We start from the raw sequence: 16623 nt of genomic DNA on the forward strand, positions 1-16623 counted from the left end.
GCATACCTGAGGTTCCGAGGGTGGTACCCCCTGCACCCACCGCACCCCATCCCCACCCAGTCCTCTGAGGCAAACCCCAATGGGCGCCCAAGAAACACTTCTGGGTCGATAGTGATTCCATCCAGGTCACACATGGGCACCTTCACCTGCCCAGGGCGGGGAGTGGATCGTGGAGTGAGGCTTTGATTGCATATTTAATTAGTGACTTGTGTGGACAAAGGGATTTAACCTTTCAGTCTTCGGCTTGGGTGTTCCTGGGAGTGCTGGAGTCACCATCCAGCCTTGGAGACTGTGTACCTGCTCCGACAAGGGGCCCCCTTCTGGCCTGCCCGGCCCTCCCACGGCAGCATGGGGGCCCCTGGAAGTCCCATTCCATGCCCTTATGGAGACTCCTGCTCCCCTGGCCCATGGGTATTTCCGGTTTTAGAAGCACAGAGACCACCACCCCACCCCCACCCCCACCCCCCACCCCCCGTGAAACAGTCGGGCCTGGCTGTCCGAGGCAGGTGTCGCCTGTGTGCCCTGAGAAAGCACGAATCGCTGACGCTGGGTTCTCGGGCAGGGACATGTCAGTCGGAGGAATTTGGGAGGAACTTTACAAATCACTGCCCCCTCCCTGGCAATGCACGGGGCTCGTGTGCTTCTGGGATTACCCTCAGCTCTGGGAGGCTTCAGGGCTCATGGCCTGCGCCTGGAAGAGCAGAGGCCCTGGAAGGCTGTGTAAGGCCAGCGTCTTGCAGAACTCCTGGGGTGCTCACTCTCCGTGGCACGCAGGGCAGCAGGTCAACAGGAAAGGATCAGTCCCCTGGCTCCTCCCCCGGTCCTGAGAGCAGCCAGCTGTTCAGGAGTTGGTGGCAATGTCCCCCAGGTGACCAGACAGTTCCAGGGGACAGAGGCCTGATGGAGCCAGCTGGCTGGAGCCTCCCAGCTGACCGTTTTCAAAAAGGGTGTGGTTGTGTGGTTTGCAGGAAAGGCCAGGGAAAGGGTGCTGTGGCCACGCCTCTGGGCCCACCCCAGTGTGGACGGCGGGCCTCACGGGTGGTGTGTCTGAGTCAGCCTGTGTGCTATGTGTTTCTGGGAGAGGGGAAGAGGTGGCCGGGGGTGCCCCCTCGGGTCTCATGACCCCCACCCCTGCTGGGACAGGTCCTGCTAGGCAGGGGCTGTGTTTCTGTGCCAGCTGCCTGCGCTTCCACCCTGTTTTTGTCACCTGAATGATGGCCCGTGCAAGTGTTTGATTTGGTTAAGTTACACTCACGACCCTTTAAGGAGAAAACATATAATTCCAGTAATTTTGTTGGGCTCAGGTTTCACGCAAATGGAAATAAAATTGCCTCTAAAAATAAAAGACAGACACGCAGTATTGAATAAAATAATAACAATAAAAAGCCTCCCTTGCTTTGAAATAAACGTTAAGATGTTTTGTAAAATATTTGAGAGAGGGAGGGGGAGGAAGGGAGGAGGAAGGGGGGGAAGGCGGGGGAGGGAAAGAGAGACTGGTCTCAGGGACCCAGGAGAGGAGGGAGAGAGAACAACCCCTCCTCCACGCTTGCTTTCGTTTCTACTTTACCTTCTGGGAAGAGCTCAATTTGCAGGGCGTGAAGTGAAGCCCAAAGTGCCAGCAGTGGCCCTGGTCCCTGCCCCACGCTCCGCGTACAGGTGGACGGAAGGGGCTCCCTGCCAGATACTTCTGGTTGGAGGGAGGGGAGGGAGTGCTCGCTCCAAACCACTCCTGGGATGGCTTAACTCGCCCTGCTTGAATCAATGACAGCCTCTTGCCGCCGCTGCCGCCGCAGGCTCCAGGAGCAGAGCAGCCCTGCCGCGTGGACTCCCAGCCCGGGACCCTGGCGGCGCTCAGGACACAGCCGGGGCAGGAGCGCAGCAGCCCCGCGGCGCCCAGGTGGGTCTGGGGCAGCCTTGACCGACAGGCGGGCGGGCATGGAAGGGGCTCCCAGGAGCCCGGGGAGTGGGGGGTGGGAGGAAACCACCGACCAGCCCAGCCAGGCAGGACGGCCCCCGGGGTAGCGCCTGGGGGTCTGCGGGGCAGCCTAGCAAGGGGCGGTGTATGCGAGGTGGGTGTGCGCCTTTCGGGGGAGACAGGGAGGGACTCTGGAGCTGGGCAGAAGCGACCACCGGTGCCCTGCTGCCGATAGCATGCCCGCAGAGGCTGGCCTTTTTGGAGCAAGGGGACAGCAACCAGTTGTTAGGGCACTGGGAAGGGTACATTGTTAGTCCCGGGAGTGTCGGATGTAAAACTTGGGAGGAACAAAAACAAGGGCAACTTGGCAGACATGGAGGTCCTCAAACGTGGGCAGAAGGCGTGATGTGCCTGCTGCCGGGGGAGCCCCGTCCATGTGCCTGCCGCCGGGGGAGCCCCGTCTGTGCCCAGGGTGGGTGTGTGGGGGGCCTTCTCACACCCCAACCTGGAGGTGCCGCACTGGGAAAATGCCCGGCGAGTGAGGCAAGTGGGGCCTCCAGGAGCCCTGGAGGAGGCCCCTGAGGGGAAAGGCGGGGGACCAGCCCTGTGTGTCCTCAGCCCCAAGCGCAGCGCAAGCCGCGGTCCCTGTCACCCTCCGGAATGCCTGGGTCCCGGTCTGGCCCGGGAAGGACCAGCGCCCAGCGGGGTGCTTTGCTTGGTTTTGTGCGCTGAGGGATCTGGGGCGCTGGGGTCTGCTTCTGGCTTCTGTTGGGGCAGGGGATAGACTGGGGTGTGCAAAGCGGGTACCCTATCTCTTTCCACAGCTGGTACCCGCGGATCTGCCTGGGAGGAGCCCATTCCTCCGGTTTATCAGACAGCTAACCGGCTAGTTGCAGATTCCTCCAGATAGAAAGGAAGTGATTGAACCCATCACTGTTCAGATTAGATAGAACGGGGAGGGGCGCGAGGGGATGGGGGTGATTAAGGCTCTGCCATCCTGGATTTGGGCTGCACTGGGCCTGCCTTCTGTACTTGCTCAGTGAAGTCCTCCTGGGCGGAGCAAGGCTCAGGAACCCCTCTGAGTAGGAGAGGAAGTAGCCTGTGAGCCATCTGTCCCCTCAGGACCAACCTGGACTGAACCAGCAGAGTCCCCACCCTCCCAAGGAAGACCCAGCCCAGCGTGTGCCCGGCTCCCAGTGAATATGGCAATGGCTTTTGTTTCCCACGTTCTCCTGAACTACCAGTCCCAGCATCATGGCCCAGGCAGCCCCTGCCATCCTCATCACCCTCATTCCCAGCTGAGGGACACAGCTGCTGCCCTGTGGGCAAGACAAGCCCCCCAGGTTACAAGCTGTGCCACGGGCGTCCTTTGGCCCCAGCTTGCGTGCTCTGCAGAACTTGGCGAAATCTGTAGAATCTGCTCCCACCAGATATGTTCTGAGCCCTGCTGGGAGCTGCCCTCCGAAGTGGCCCAAACTCCCCCAAAAGGCCTTGGGCCGAGATGGATGAGACTCACACAGCAGTAAGTGCAGCCAGGCAGGGCGTAGCAGCCCCTCCGCAGCCCGTGGGGAGAGCCACTTTGGGATCCAGCAAGAGCAAGGATGGCTTCTAAAGGAGGTAGCACCAGGGCAGGAACTTGAAGGAGGGAGCCCTAACTGGCCCGGACACTGAGGCTTGTCCTGCTGTGTGAGTGCAGGGACACAAAGCCCAGAGGGTAAGGGCAGGAAGACAGGGGTGAGACATTTAGTGACCACCTACTGTGTTCCGCAATTGTCACCTCTAACACACCCAACTCCAGCAGAGATGAACGGTTCTCCCCACTTTGTAAATGAGCAAACTCTGGAGCTCCCCAACTGGTTAGTGAAGGAGAGAGAACTCAAAGCTACCCGTTAAAGCACATGATAGACTCTCCTAAGTGAGGGGAGAGAAATCGCCTTGGGATAATTGTAGCACAACACAAAATAGTATATAAGGGTTACACATAGTGTGAATGTTCTTGAACCTGTTTGTTTTCATGTAATCCATCGATCAATCGATTATTCAACAGCTGTCGCGTTGTCTCCTGGGTGCTAACTGCTGGGCGTACTCCAGTGAGTGAGGTCAGACCTGGCCTCTGTGTGTGGGAACAGTACTAGAAACAGCACTGGTAGAAGCAGGAGTAATAGTACATCTCTCCGTGGGCAGGGAGTGGGTGAAATGGGACCTGCGTGGGAGGGGTGTCGGGGGAGAGAGCCGTGGGAGAAGGAAAGACTGGAAGGGAGGAAGGGGCAGGCATGTGGGACTCAAGGGCTGGCCCCATGCTGCTGTCTCCAGGGCTCGTCCCTGGCTCCAGGGACCGCTGTGGAGGCCACGTAGCACCAGCAGCCTCTGCCCAAGTGCCCAGGAAGCCCTGTAAGCCTTGGCTGTCCAGATTATCCCTTTAGAGTATATGATTGTGGGTTCCAAAATGAGCCTGTAGCTTTGGCACATGGGAGCGGGACATGAGGTCCACGCGGCCTCCGAGAAGGTGGGCCCTCTGGAGTGGTGGCGGACGAGCTGAGAGCTGCCGGAGTCCCTCGCCCTCCTGATGCACTGATGCATGCCTCACGTGCTCCAAGCCCCCGGTCCTGGGAGAGGAGCTCTCTGTAGTCACAGGATTTGCAGGGAGCGAAGTTAGGACCGGAACCCAGACCCCTTGGCCCCCAGCAGTTCCCAGCACAGCTCACACAGGCCTGCCTGGGTGGTTCCAGGGCTCAGCTAGAAAGACCCTATTCTCTCCACTTCCATCACCACTTACGTCCAGCCTTAGCTGCCAACGCCTCTGTGCTATTAGAATGGCGTTGGATGGTAGGGAGACGGAGCGGCCGTAAACATTCTGGAATGTCTGGCCTGTTCACTCTCCTCCCATCCTGAAGGGTGCAATAGGTGTGTGATAACCAGCTCTAACATTAACTCTCACTTTTGTAAGGATGGGGAGCTGCTGCCTCTTGCCTCTGGGACCTGCCTCCCCAGAACTGACACCCACTCTTCCCACCAGGAGACTTTTCTTCTTTCTCTTAAAAAAAAAAATCTCCTGGGTTTGAAGTCACAAGATTGCATTGCATTCCATTTTGATGCCCAAAGCGCATTTTCCGCCTGATGTCGAGAGGATGGGCTCACGGAGGGCGGCCGCCCCAGGTTGGCCCCGATGGCACAGGTGTATCAGTGCATTGGAGGGGGGGGAGGGTGTTTGTTCAGTCCCCGCTCGGCTGTGCAGCTCTACAGGTTGGGCCGGGGAGAGAGCTGTTTGGTTTATTTTCCTTCGGCTGGGAACTGTGGAGATGAATAGAGGGAGGGGAATCGGGTTGAGAGATTGTTGCCAAGAGCAATTTGGAGTCTCCTTCCTGTTAGTCAGAGGTTGTGTTTTTCCTTTCTGAAGCTGCCTGCCTCATAGTAGCTTCCACGAAGGACGCCCACCCCGACACCACCCCCACCCCCGTCTTTTGTGGTATATGCTTGTGCTTGTTAGTTTTCGTTTTAACTTACTGGACTTCTCATGACTAAGCAAAAAAAAAAAAAAAAAGGCCTGGAAATGGGATGATGAAACGGGTCCTTTATATCCTGCATGACGTTGATTAGTAAATTTCAGTACCGGCGGACCCCCGAGGTACCACGATGGGGTCAGAAGAATGATGTCTCGGAAGGCAGAGTTCTTCTTCAGCGCCTGGCTCTCAGCATTGCTGCGGAGGGGCCCTTTCCCTCCTGTGTTGAGGCCAATGGGGTGCTTGCTCTCTGCTTTGCACTGGCTTTTGCTCCATTTGGAAGGCCCCAGTGTCCGGGCCTTGCTTGGGAGGGGATCAGCCAGCACCGGCTCCCTTCCATCTCGTTCTCAGCCCTGCACCTCCCTCCACCCTGCAGGAGGCCCGCTGGGGAGGAGGAAGCTGCCCCTGCAGGGTCAGAGCCGCCGCCCAGTGCAGCGTGGCCTGCTCACAGCCTGCGCTGCTAGAGTGGGCTCCCCACGGGGGGCTGTGACCGTCTGTCCAGCAGAGTCCACCCTCAAACAGATGGAGTACAGCAACTCTGCGGCTCCACATGTGAGCACTTGCCTAATAACGTGGTACACGGTCTCGGCCGGCCTTTTCCAATTAGACACAAACCAGGTGCAAAGGTACACGTGACCTTCCCCTCTGCTGTCGTGTCACTGGACTTGGCCTTCAGGGGAGTCTGTGGTGCCCGCACACCTGTGTGTGCACACGCACACCACACTGGCCCTTTTGCCTGTGGATTCTGTGATGTTCTTTCTGGAGATACGAGGTTGGCTCTCTGGTCTTTGAGAAGCTGCCAGTGATGGCCACTTGGCCAGGCGATGGTGGTCCTAGCCCCCGCTGACACCGGCCTCTTGGAAGCAGAACCTGAACAGTAGGAGCTTTTCTGAGAGTTGTTTCATTTTGGAACCACTGAGATGTAGCCCACACACTACACAAATTCACCTCGGATTCTAGGATTGTGGGCCCATCCCAGGGCTGTGCACCCATCCCAAGATCAATTTCAGAGCAGAAAGAAGCCTTGTACCCATTAGCGGTCTCTGCCCATTCACCCCAACACCCCAGGCCTAGGCCACCGATACTCCTGCCTCTGTAGCCGTGCCCGAGCCGGACATTTCACACGCGTGGAATTGCCACATGGGGCCTTTTGTGAGTGGCTGCTTTCAGTGGGTCTCTTGCTTTCTAGATTCATCCACGGGGTAGCGTGTGCACTTCCATTCTTCTCACTGCTGTAGAATCCTCCTCGTCTGGACCTGCCACATTGGGTCTTTCTGTTCACCAGTGGATGGGTGGCAAGTTGTGTCTGTGTTCTGGTGCGCCTGTGTTTGTCATTTCCCTTGGGTATACGCCCACCGGGAGAATTCCTGAGTCATGGGACAACCCTATCCATGTTTAGCCTTTTGGGAAACTCCCAGACTGTTTTTCACAGGGACTGCCCCATTGTATACCTCTGCAGTAGTGTACGATGGTTCCAGGTCCACCATAGCCTCACTAATAAATGATAATATATCATGTTTATGTCCATGCTAACTTCTTCTTTTGAAAGTATTATATTTATTTGAAAGAATTAGAGTGGTCTTCCATCTGCTGGTTTGCCCCCTAAATGATTGCAATGGCCAGAGCTCAGACAGATAAAAGCCAAGAGCCAGGAGCTTCTTCCAGGTCTCTCTCATGTGGGTGCAGGGCCCGAGCACTTGGGCCATCTTCTGCTGCTTTCCCAAGCACATTAGCTGGGAGCCAGATTGAAAGTGGAGCAGCCAGGACTTGAACAGGTGCCCGTGTGGGATGCCGGCACTGCAGGCTGTGGCTTTACCCACTATACCACAACACTACAACCCCTCCCTCACCCCATGCTAACTTCTGAGGGGTTATATTCTCCAGGAAGCAGTATCCAGGGAATATCCTGGCGTCAGCTCAGCCGTGGTCATTTGCCATAGGTAGAATGGGAGCCTTTCCACTTCTGAGGTCTCCCCCAGGGACACCCTGATGTTTCTCCTCCTCGTCCCAGGGCGTGGCCCGAGTTCTCTCTGTAAACTTCTTGGGGCAGTTACTGTGTGTGGCTGTGTGTCCCTTTCACGCTGGTGCCTCGGCTCCATGGCAACATTGTCTTACCCTGTTTGCATGGGACTCGCTGGGCTAACACTCTAAACGGAGATAAAGTTGAGCCCACTGGCATGAGAAACTCACCTAGTTGGAAGATCACAAAGATGTGGCCTCTCATCGGGATGCTTCCTGGAGAATATAACCCCTCAGAAGTTAGCATGGGGTGAGGGAGGGGTTGTAGTGTTGTGGTATAGTGGGTAAAGCCACAGCCTGCAGTGCCGGCATCCCACACGGGCACCTGTTCAAGTCCTGGCTGCTCCACTTTCAATCTGGCTCCCAGCTAATGTGCTTGGGAAAGCAGCAGAAGATGGCCCAAGTGCTCGGTCGTTGGCCGGGTGGTGGCTTCATGTTCGTCACAGCTTTGCAGTGGCTGTAGCCAAGTCTGGCCTGTGTGACCCAGGGGGCAGCCTGAGCCCGGCTCTGCTCGTGATGAACTTTTCACCTGCAAACCCATGCTTAGTCCGGCAGCTCCTAAACCTGACTCCACAGTGTAATCCCCTAATAAGGCTTGGAAAAGATGACAGATGCCTGGGCCCTCCCCGGGAAGGACTGGAGGCAAATTTCACGGGAGGCAGCTGGGCGCCTGCAGGTGACCGGGATGAAGTCTGAAAGCCAGTGCAGCCCCTCGGTGCCTCTCTTGAGATGAGGGCTGGCATTAGACTGGTGTTCCGCGTGGGAACTCAGTATTTGCAGCAGAAGAGCTTTGCCTGGATCTGGTTCTACACCGAATCTGATCCGTCGAGGGGGCTTCTGCCACTGAAGACAATAGGGAGAGCCCCCAAGGAGGTCATGCCCAAGGCTCAACTTGGACACTTCGGAGTGGCCCACTCTCATGGGACAGGCGTGCCAACTTCCTGGAGCAGGACGACGCAGGAGTCACACAGGTGGCAGTTGTATGTCGGTAGAGCCAACTGAGGGCAGGGAGCAGGTGGTCTCCCAGAGCTGCCCTGCGGGCTGTGTGCCCAGCTGGGAGGTAGCACGTGACTCAGCAGCAGTTTCTTCCTTCCTGCTCAGTGACATCCCTGCCCATGTCCCTCAAACCCCTAGCGCTTTCCCCACTTCCCTTTATGGTTTCCAGTAGTAGTCCAGAGTCATTCATTCATTTAACCAGTGTTTCCCAAACACCTCCTGTTGCTGACAGACCGACCAAAGCTCCATTTCTGTCCTCAGATAACATAAGGGTGCATGTCAAGCAGAGAGGCAGCCCAGTCGGGATGATCTGGGGACTCCTTGCTTTGGAGGAAGGAGAGTCTTGCTCTGAGTTCACGGTGCATAGCTGGGGCAGGCAGCTCCAGCCCTCACCCTGGCTGCACACTGTGCTCCCCAGCCTCCCCCGCTGGGGCCCTGCCCTCAGCAGCCTGTGCCGAAAGTGCTTCTGCCACCCCTGGGCTCGGCCAGCGCCTCCCCAGCTCCCACCTGGCAGAGAGCAGGCGGGCGGGGCTGGGCCTGGGAGGGCTGATTTATTCAGAACTCTCGGTGCTGCAACCCCCGGCTCCCTCCCCCCACGCCCCTCCTGGACAATTCACAGGACAGCTGTGTTCTAAGCACTGAAATAATCGCTGTTTCTGAAAGCTGGGGGAGGAGAGGGCAGGAGGGGTCACGTTTCTGCCTCCGCGCAAGAGAGGGGCCAGGTGAGGAGCGCCCCCTCCCTCCCTCCCTGGCAGACGCACACAGCAGAGGACATTAGAGCCACTGCCTGCGTGTTTTGAGAAGACTTTTTTTTTTTTTTTTTAATGAAGGAAGGGCCTAGAAGGTTCATTTGAAGGGGGATTAATGTCTCTGTGGCCTGGAGCTGCAGAGAAGGAGAAATTCTAGAGGGCTGGAAGCTGCAATGAAAGGAAACGCGCTTGGTCTGCCTCCAGCCGAGGGTCGAGGGCTCCACACTTGGCAGCTCCGAGAGGGACATGTTGGGGACTTTGCTGGGCGTTGCTGGGTTTTCCTTCTGAGAGTGCATGCGTGTGCATGTGGACATGTGTGCGTGTGGGATCTGTCCTCGGTGAATGCCCAAACGTTGGGGTTCTAACCGGGTGACGGGGACACCAGGCGGTGAGGAAGCCCTCTGAGTGTGTCTCACTTGGCAGTCTGCGGGAGGGCAGTGACACAGGCATTCCCAGGAAACATTTTTCCCCGATCGCTTCCTGTTCTGCTTCTACCACTCAAATACCTTCCCCATCCAGGAAATGCTCTGCATTCCCAAATCACCCCACGTTAGCTCTCAGCACCCCTTCAGAACGGCCATCTCTGGCCCCTGTCCTGGCGATCTGACCGGTTATTAGGAAAAAGCCTGTTCTTTGCCCTGATTCACCTAAGGCCTGGAAGACACTAACCCTGCCTACCCCGCTCCCCAGCCCCCGTGGGTCAGGGGAGGGTCCGTGTTTGACCGAGGAGGCCCAAGGGTGCCTGTTCCCAGGGGGGAGTGGACAGAGGGTGAGGATGAAGCACAGCCAGGAACTCCAGGCAGTGCGTGGGGCCTGAGGGCCTCCAGGAACCCCTGGTGATGCGGCACAGGTAGCTGCGGGCAAAGCCTGGCATTGGGGCGGGGTTGTTAAGGATCAGCATTGCAGGTGCTGAGTTGGGAGCGGGGGAGGACTGAGTGTGGGCGCTTTGGGGGTGCATTGCAGGGGGACCCAGGGCTTCTGAAAGTTCTGGAATGGAGCAGAGCTGAGCTATCCAGACACGTGAGAGTCTGTTCCCTCTAAGCAGGCCTGTGGGCTTCCTCGAGGTAGCACCTGTGACCCCAGGAGGGAGGGAGAACAGCTGGGTGGATGGCAAGACGGCGGATAAGGGGCACTCCGGGCGACTCCAGCCTGAGGGCAGAGAGCCCCTGGGCGGCCCTGGGGGACCCACAGCTGTGGGGTTCTCCAGTCCTCTCCTCTGCCCTGTCTGCCTTGCGGCTGCTCCCTGCTGAGCTGCAGCCTCCTCCCCTGGTCCTCCCCCTCGCTCCCCTCCCACCCTGCCGTGCACCCTCCAAGTGAACCTGGCCTCCAGCTCTTGGGAGCTTTTCCAGGAACATGGCGGTGAACTCTGTGCAGACCCAGGCGGAGGAGAGGGCTGAGCAGCAGCCAGGCCGGAGCCCCCACGGTGATGAAAGGCCGGGCGAGGCTCACGTGGGGGGAGCCTAGGAGAGGGCAGTAGGGCCCAGGGTGGGGGGGGAGGGGCAAAGCTGGCCCACAGGGCCTTCCCCGTGGCCAGGGACACCCTCTCAGAGCAGACTTAGGGCTCCAGCAGGACAGGCACGCAGATCCCGCCCTGCACCTTCTGCGTGGCTGCCGTCTGAGCCAGGTAGGAGCAGCCCCTGGAAGGGAAGTGCAAGTCTGGAAGATGAGGCCCCGCCCCTGGCTGAGTGTGCAGAAAGCCGGGATGAGGCTTGAGCTGAGGTCTCTTTAGGGTGGCGCCTTGAGCTGGGGCAAAGGGTGCAGCTCAGCACAGCCTCCAAGCACATGGGCTCGGGTTCGAGTCCCAGCTCTGGCACTCACGGGCCAGCTAAGTCGCCTCTCTGTGCTGCGGTTTCTTCATTGTGAAGCGAGGGTTGAGCCCTGGTGTGTGGCCTGGACGCATGCTGTGTAAGCACGGAAAGAGCTTCCTTAGGCAATGCGTCTTCCTGCACCCCTTCTGCCCTTTTCCTCCCTCTCCCATCTCTCCATTTCGCTCCCCCTTCTTCCCTGCCCCAAGGCAGCAGGTGGTCATTTTTTAAAAAATATTTATTTATTTATTTGAAAGGCAGAGCTACAGAGAGGCAGAGGCAGAGGCAGAGGCAGAGAGAGAGAGAGAGAGAGAGAGAGAGAGAGAGAGAGAAAGAGATCTTCCATCCACTGGTTCACTCCCAAAATGGCCACAACAGCCAGAGCTGAGCCAGGAACCAGGAGCTTTTTCCAGGTCTCTCACATGGGTGCAGGGGCCCAAGGACTTGGGCCATCTTCCACTGCTTTCCCAGGCCACAGCAGAGAGCTGGATTGGAAGAGGAGCGCCAGGACTGAACCGGCACCCATATGGGATGCTGGTGCCGCAGGTGGCAGCTTTACCAGCTGAGCCACAGCACCGGCCCCTGTAGGTGATCATTCTGACTGTACAGGGACTCATGCTTGCTCAGACCCACGGGGAGCCTGCAGGTGACCCTGACCAGGTTAAGTAACTGCACAGACTTGCCGAGCTCTGGTCTTCCTCCCTCTCTCCCATCACACAGCCATTCTCGGGGGAGGTGGGGATTGATGGGAACCAAAGCTGGGGAGATGTCGTGTGTAACCCACAGAGCTAGCCATGGCCCATTCCAAGCAGGTACCCCCAGGGAATGCGGAACTGCAGAAGGCATCCATTTGTCCAGGATCTCCCCTGGGGCCTTGGACTTCTGCAATTCTGGGGATAAGCAGATTTTTGGAAAGCAGTGGGGATTTAAGCCCACAGTCAGTCCCAGGTGATTGATTCAAGGGCCACTCAGTGGCCACACTGTCCAGCCTGGGCTCTGAGCCCTGCTCTGATGTGGACAGAGGGGAGTGGCACCCAGGACTGTCTCCAAGTCCCAGGAAGTCGAGGAGTCCATTAAAGTGACAGTCATTTTCACGTGTTTAATAAAACTCCCAGGGCAGGCATCTGGCACGGTGGTTAAGAAGCCTCTTGGGATGTCTGCGGCTGGTTTCCCTTCCCGGCTCCACCCCCCCAGCTCCAGCTTCCTGCTAATGTGCACCCTGGGAGGCGGCAGGTGATGCGAGAGCCACCCACATGAGAGACCAAGACCAAGTCCCAGCTCCCACCCTCGACCTGGCCCAGGACCTGCTGTTGCAGACATTTGGAGAGTAAATCAATAAGTGGAAGATTTCCCTCTCCTTCCCCCTCCTCCTCCTCCCTCCCCGCTTTGCTCTCCCCCCTTTGCTCTCCCCCCTCCCCTCCACTTCCTCCCCACTCTGCCTTTCTAATAAATAAGAAAAAGTAAAGAATACCAAGAAGCTGCTGAGACCTGAGCATGACGAAATCCTGTCATGCTCTTAGATGAAGTCATTCTTCCGGTGATCGTGAAGAATTCTCTCATAATGCGTATTTCAGGGTAATGATTACCAGGGACTTAATCGGAACAGGTAGCAGTGACGGGGGAAGTCAGCGTGACAGGTGGTAGAGGAAGCCGAAAGCCCGCATGTGGATGGTGGAAATGGCATCCTTTGAAGAGATGAAATGCTACAGGAATGGCCCGTTGCCCCAGCCCAGCCCTGGCCAGATGTGCACGGCTTTTAGAAGTGGACTGCAGATGCCCGGGTGATCTTGTGGGGGCCTGCTGCCCACTTCTGCCTCCCCTTCGCTGGGCTCTCATGCCCACAGCACACTGGGTAAGGGCTGCCTGGTGCCATGCATTCTTAGCTGGCTGCTGTGGTGCGGCTACACCACCTTGGAAAGACAGCTGATGGATGGGGTCTCCCAAGGCTGCCGGGGCAGGGCCACCGCTCTGGATCACCCTGTGCTTTGGGGCCACCTAGAAAGGGGCAAGGCAGACACCTGTGGGGTGTCAGAGCCCTCCTAGTCTGACGGATGGCAGAGTCGTAGTATGGGTGACCGGCCCCGAGACCACGCTGTTGCCATGGGGCTTGACCACCTGCCTGGCTGTCCTATTGCTGAGTCCAGCACTTCCTTCCCCAGCCCGCTGGGGTCCAGGGACCAAGTTAGAAGCAGCTCCCAAGAGTCGCCTTTGAATGGTGGTTTACGCCCAGCACAGAGGCTGCCCCTGCACCTGTTAAGGGCACTCCCTGGCCAGAGGCTCAGTGGCACAGGAGCAGAAGCCGATGGGACATCCAGAAGAGGCGCAGCTTTAGGCAGCCTCCTCCCTGGAAATGCTGTTGCTTCCTGAGTTCTGTTCAGGAGCGACATCCCTTCTGCTCCTTCCTGGGAGGAAGAATCCGCTTAGACCTGGCGTGGATCTCAGCTCCCCCTTTCCCACTGAGGCACGGTGGGCTTCTCGGAACCCCTGATCCTCGGGTGGCTTATCTGGGGGTAGGATGATCCCAGCTTACCGAGGAGGGGCTCGCCAGGATAACTCGTGCACTGTCTCCGGCACATAGAGGCCATGGTTCTGAAACGTTTAGGACTCAGAGCCCCCAGCTCTGCTTCTCGGGGAGCTCCCTAGGTCTGCTCCGACTGTGGCATCTCTCCTGCCACCGCCGAGGGGAGCTGAGGGTGACATCGTGGGACTCTTGCCAGTTAACACGGACATACTTCCTTCTTTGAGTCCCTGTTTCCTCCTCTTCCTCAGGGAACTGAGTCCCCAGTGGTGGCTCAGACAGACTTGGACACCAACCGGCATCCCACGAGCATCCCTGGGCTCAGCCACCTGAAAGTGAGGGCCCAGCCTTAGTCCTGGGGCCACGCAGCCTCCAGGGCAAGCCCCCTGTGCCATTACTCCTGAGGCCCCTTGCGGTCCTCACGCAGGCCAGGCCTGTGGGGGGGGGGTGCAGATCCGCCCACCCCCCTGCAGCTGTACTCAACACCACAGTGGGATAAAAACACCAACTCAGGAGCAAAAGCCACCGCAGAGGGGAAGGCACCGCACAGCACCACGGTTCTCAGAGGCAGCTGCTGGCTGCACTGTGTTCGGCTCCAGGGAGGATGGCACACTTGGTAGGGATCTGCCACCCCTGTCTCCCAATGTGGTCACGTGGGGCACCCCCACCCAACCCCACCCATCCCAAGCTTGCCCCTGCTTTTCCATCAGCCCCAGAGATTTCAACCTTTCTGGTAGATGGCACCATGTCCCAAAGCAGCAGATGCCAGTTTAAGGGACCCCGTGTGCTGGAGAGCTGGGGAGGTGGGACCCAGCCTGTGGTTCCCCAGGTCGTGGGGTTAAACATGACAACCAAAATGATTCCTCACTGACAGCCTCGCCTTAATTGGCATTTTTCCTGGGTGGCTGAGCCCTGCAGGACAGCCACTCACGTCTCCAGGCTACATCGCCTCCTGTCCATCAGCGACCCCAGAGCTGAGCACTAACATAAGACACGAGACAAACAACTTGCGTACTAAGAAAGGAGGCTGCGGCATGCATGTGTTCAGCTCCTGCGGATGCGTTAGTAAGAACACATGTGATGGCTCCGAGGAGGGAGTTTTGCTAGCCTCCTATTGCACCACTCATTTCTGCACCCACTGTCCTCACAGTGCTTAGAATTGGACTCCAGGATTAACCCTGAGTGTCGCTGTGCAGATGGCTTTACAGTGTGGGTTCCCCTGCTTCTCAAAGCCTGGGTTCTTTGAACAGCTGATGAGGAGGCGCCCTAGGGTGCAGGATGTTTGCAAGGAGTGCCCCGGGGCAATCTACTCGTGCACGAGGCAGAGAGGCACAAGGAGACTGTACAGTGATGCTGGCCCCATGGCGTCAGCCCACCCACACCCCCAGAGCGAAACGGCCCCCTCCAGTTGGCTCTCAAAATGCCCTCCCCTTTATGTGGTCATTGAGGGCAGGTGGGTCTTTGAAGGTTATGACTTTGGGCCAGGTGGCATCTATAGCTGAGGTCCCCCATCCGGCCCGGGCTAAGGGTTCGCAGTGGACCACGCTCCCCACAACTGGGGCCACCTCTTTTCACTGGCTCACAACCCCCCAGCAGGCAGGAGGTGTATCCCATGCTGCTCTCTGTGCTCCTTCCAGCTCTGAGCACGGAGCTGAGCGCGTCACGGGTGATCATAGAGCAGTCCATGCACCCGGGGGAGGTACAGCATCAGGCCTGCTTGCTCCGTGCACCTGTGCTGCCACTCAGGACAGATCCAAACAGGGGCTCCCTCAGTCCCATGGATCCATATCCCCTCCTGCAGGGAACCGGGGTCCAGGAGGGAGAGGAGAGTTGGAGCGTGTGCAGTACCTAATCTGCTCCTGTCTAGTCTGTTCGTTGGCTCATACACTCACTCATTCATTCCCACACCCACAGTGATGCCAGCACGGTGATGGGAGGCACAGGGGTGGGCAGCTGCTCTGCCCTCCGCCTCCCACACAGCCTGCCCCAGCTGAGAAAGCATGCATAAAACCATGGCACCCTCATAGCAGGAGAGGACAACGAGGGGCAGCCCATGGAGCCACAGAGGAATGCCGAGACCAGCTGTGGGCCATTCCCTCGGTTGGATAGTGTGCCCTGTTAGAGGATGAAGCCGGACGTGGCACAGTCATGTGGCCTGGGCTTACAAAGCACTGTTAGCTGCAAAAGGGGCTGAGTGACAAGTGGCCTGCCCCCACCGCTGTGCCTCCGCCGGGCCGTGCTGGCATCACTGGCGGTCCCAGGCGTACCTCTGGGGTAGGTTTGGTCACAGCAGCATGGAGAGCCAGACTGGAGTGGCTGCAGGTTCAGCTTGTGCACCTGCTGGGCTCGGGTGCCTCCTCCCACAGCTGCAGGAAGCCTCCCGTGATTGCTGAAAGTCAGCACCAGCGACCTCAGCAGCTCGCTGGGCTCCAGGCGTGCTCAGCGGTGATGTCAGCTCCACAGCCTCCACCTCTGAGGTTCCTGCCGCTGCTGGGTGCGAATGCATTTCTCCCGTGGTCACTCCGAGCCCGCAGGACACCATGGCCACCATGTGCCCTGCACAGCCCTTGCCTACCCTCTTTGTCTGGCATCGAGACTGGGAGGGCAGGGGGTGGGGAGGGCAAAGGCCTCAGCCCCCTTCTAAAACTCATTTCCCTGATGCGAAGCTGCCTCTCGGGCCACGCAAAGGCTCCGTCTTGCTGTCCCCGGCGCTGCTGCTCAGCTCTTTAATTCAATCCAGAAGCCTGCGAATTACTGTCCATCAGTTCCACCTGCAGCTAAATCCACACTCCCATTGGCACTGGGGAGACACCCCGCCTGGGCCAGTTTGTATAAAGGGGAGGCGTCAGGACCCAGGCACAGGAGGAATCAGGTGCCTTAGCGTGTAGGGACGAGGGGAGTCCTAGTGTGCATGGCCTCCAAGTCGCCCTTTAATATTGTGATACAATTAAGTGCGGTTTTTAAAAGGGCAGGGGGGAGCGTAATCAGGCAAACGTCAGAAAGGAAAAGTGGCAGGGAGAGGTGAGGGTACACAGCGAGAGCAAATGTGCACGCTGCCTGTCCCCTGACTCCGGCAACAGCAAGGGACGCTGGCTGCCGGAAGATCTAGTCCCCAGAGGCT

The 16623-nt window shown here is 58.2% G+C and overlaps 1 protein-coding gene across 3 annotated transcripts in view; it reads left to right on the plus strand.

The window, feature by feature from the left end:
• Positions 1-16623, plus strand: part of ZBTB7C (zinc finger and BTB domain containing 7C) — a 312790-nt gene that overhangs the window by 223321 nt on the left and 72846 nt on the right. The window contains exons 1-2 of one of the 3 annotated variants that reach the window (XM_051851244.2): positions 1514-1656; positions 1769-1897. The exons of 1 other annotated variant lie outside the window; for it this stretch is intronic. The gene's annotated coding sequence lies outside the window, so the exon portion shown is untranslated. Of the gene's footprint in view, positions 1-1513; positions 1657-1768; positions 1898-16623 lie in introns of those variants that run through there. One more of the 3 variants, XM_051851242.2, reaches the window with a different exon arrangement.

This window comes from Oryctolagus cuniculus, chromosome 10 (genome assembly GCF_964237555.1).
Source record: "Oryctolagus cuniculus chromosome 10, mOryCun1.1, whole genome shotgun sequence".
Classification (NCBI taxonomy): Eukaryota; Metazoa; Chordata; class Mammalia; order Lagomorpha; family Leporidae; genus Oryctolagus; species Oryctolagus cuniculus.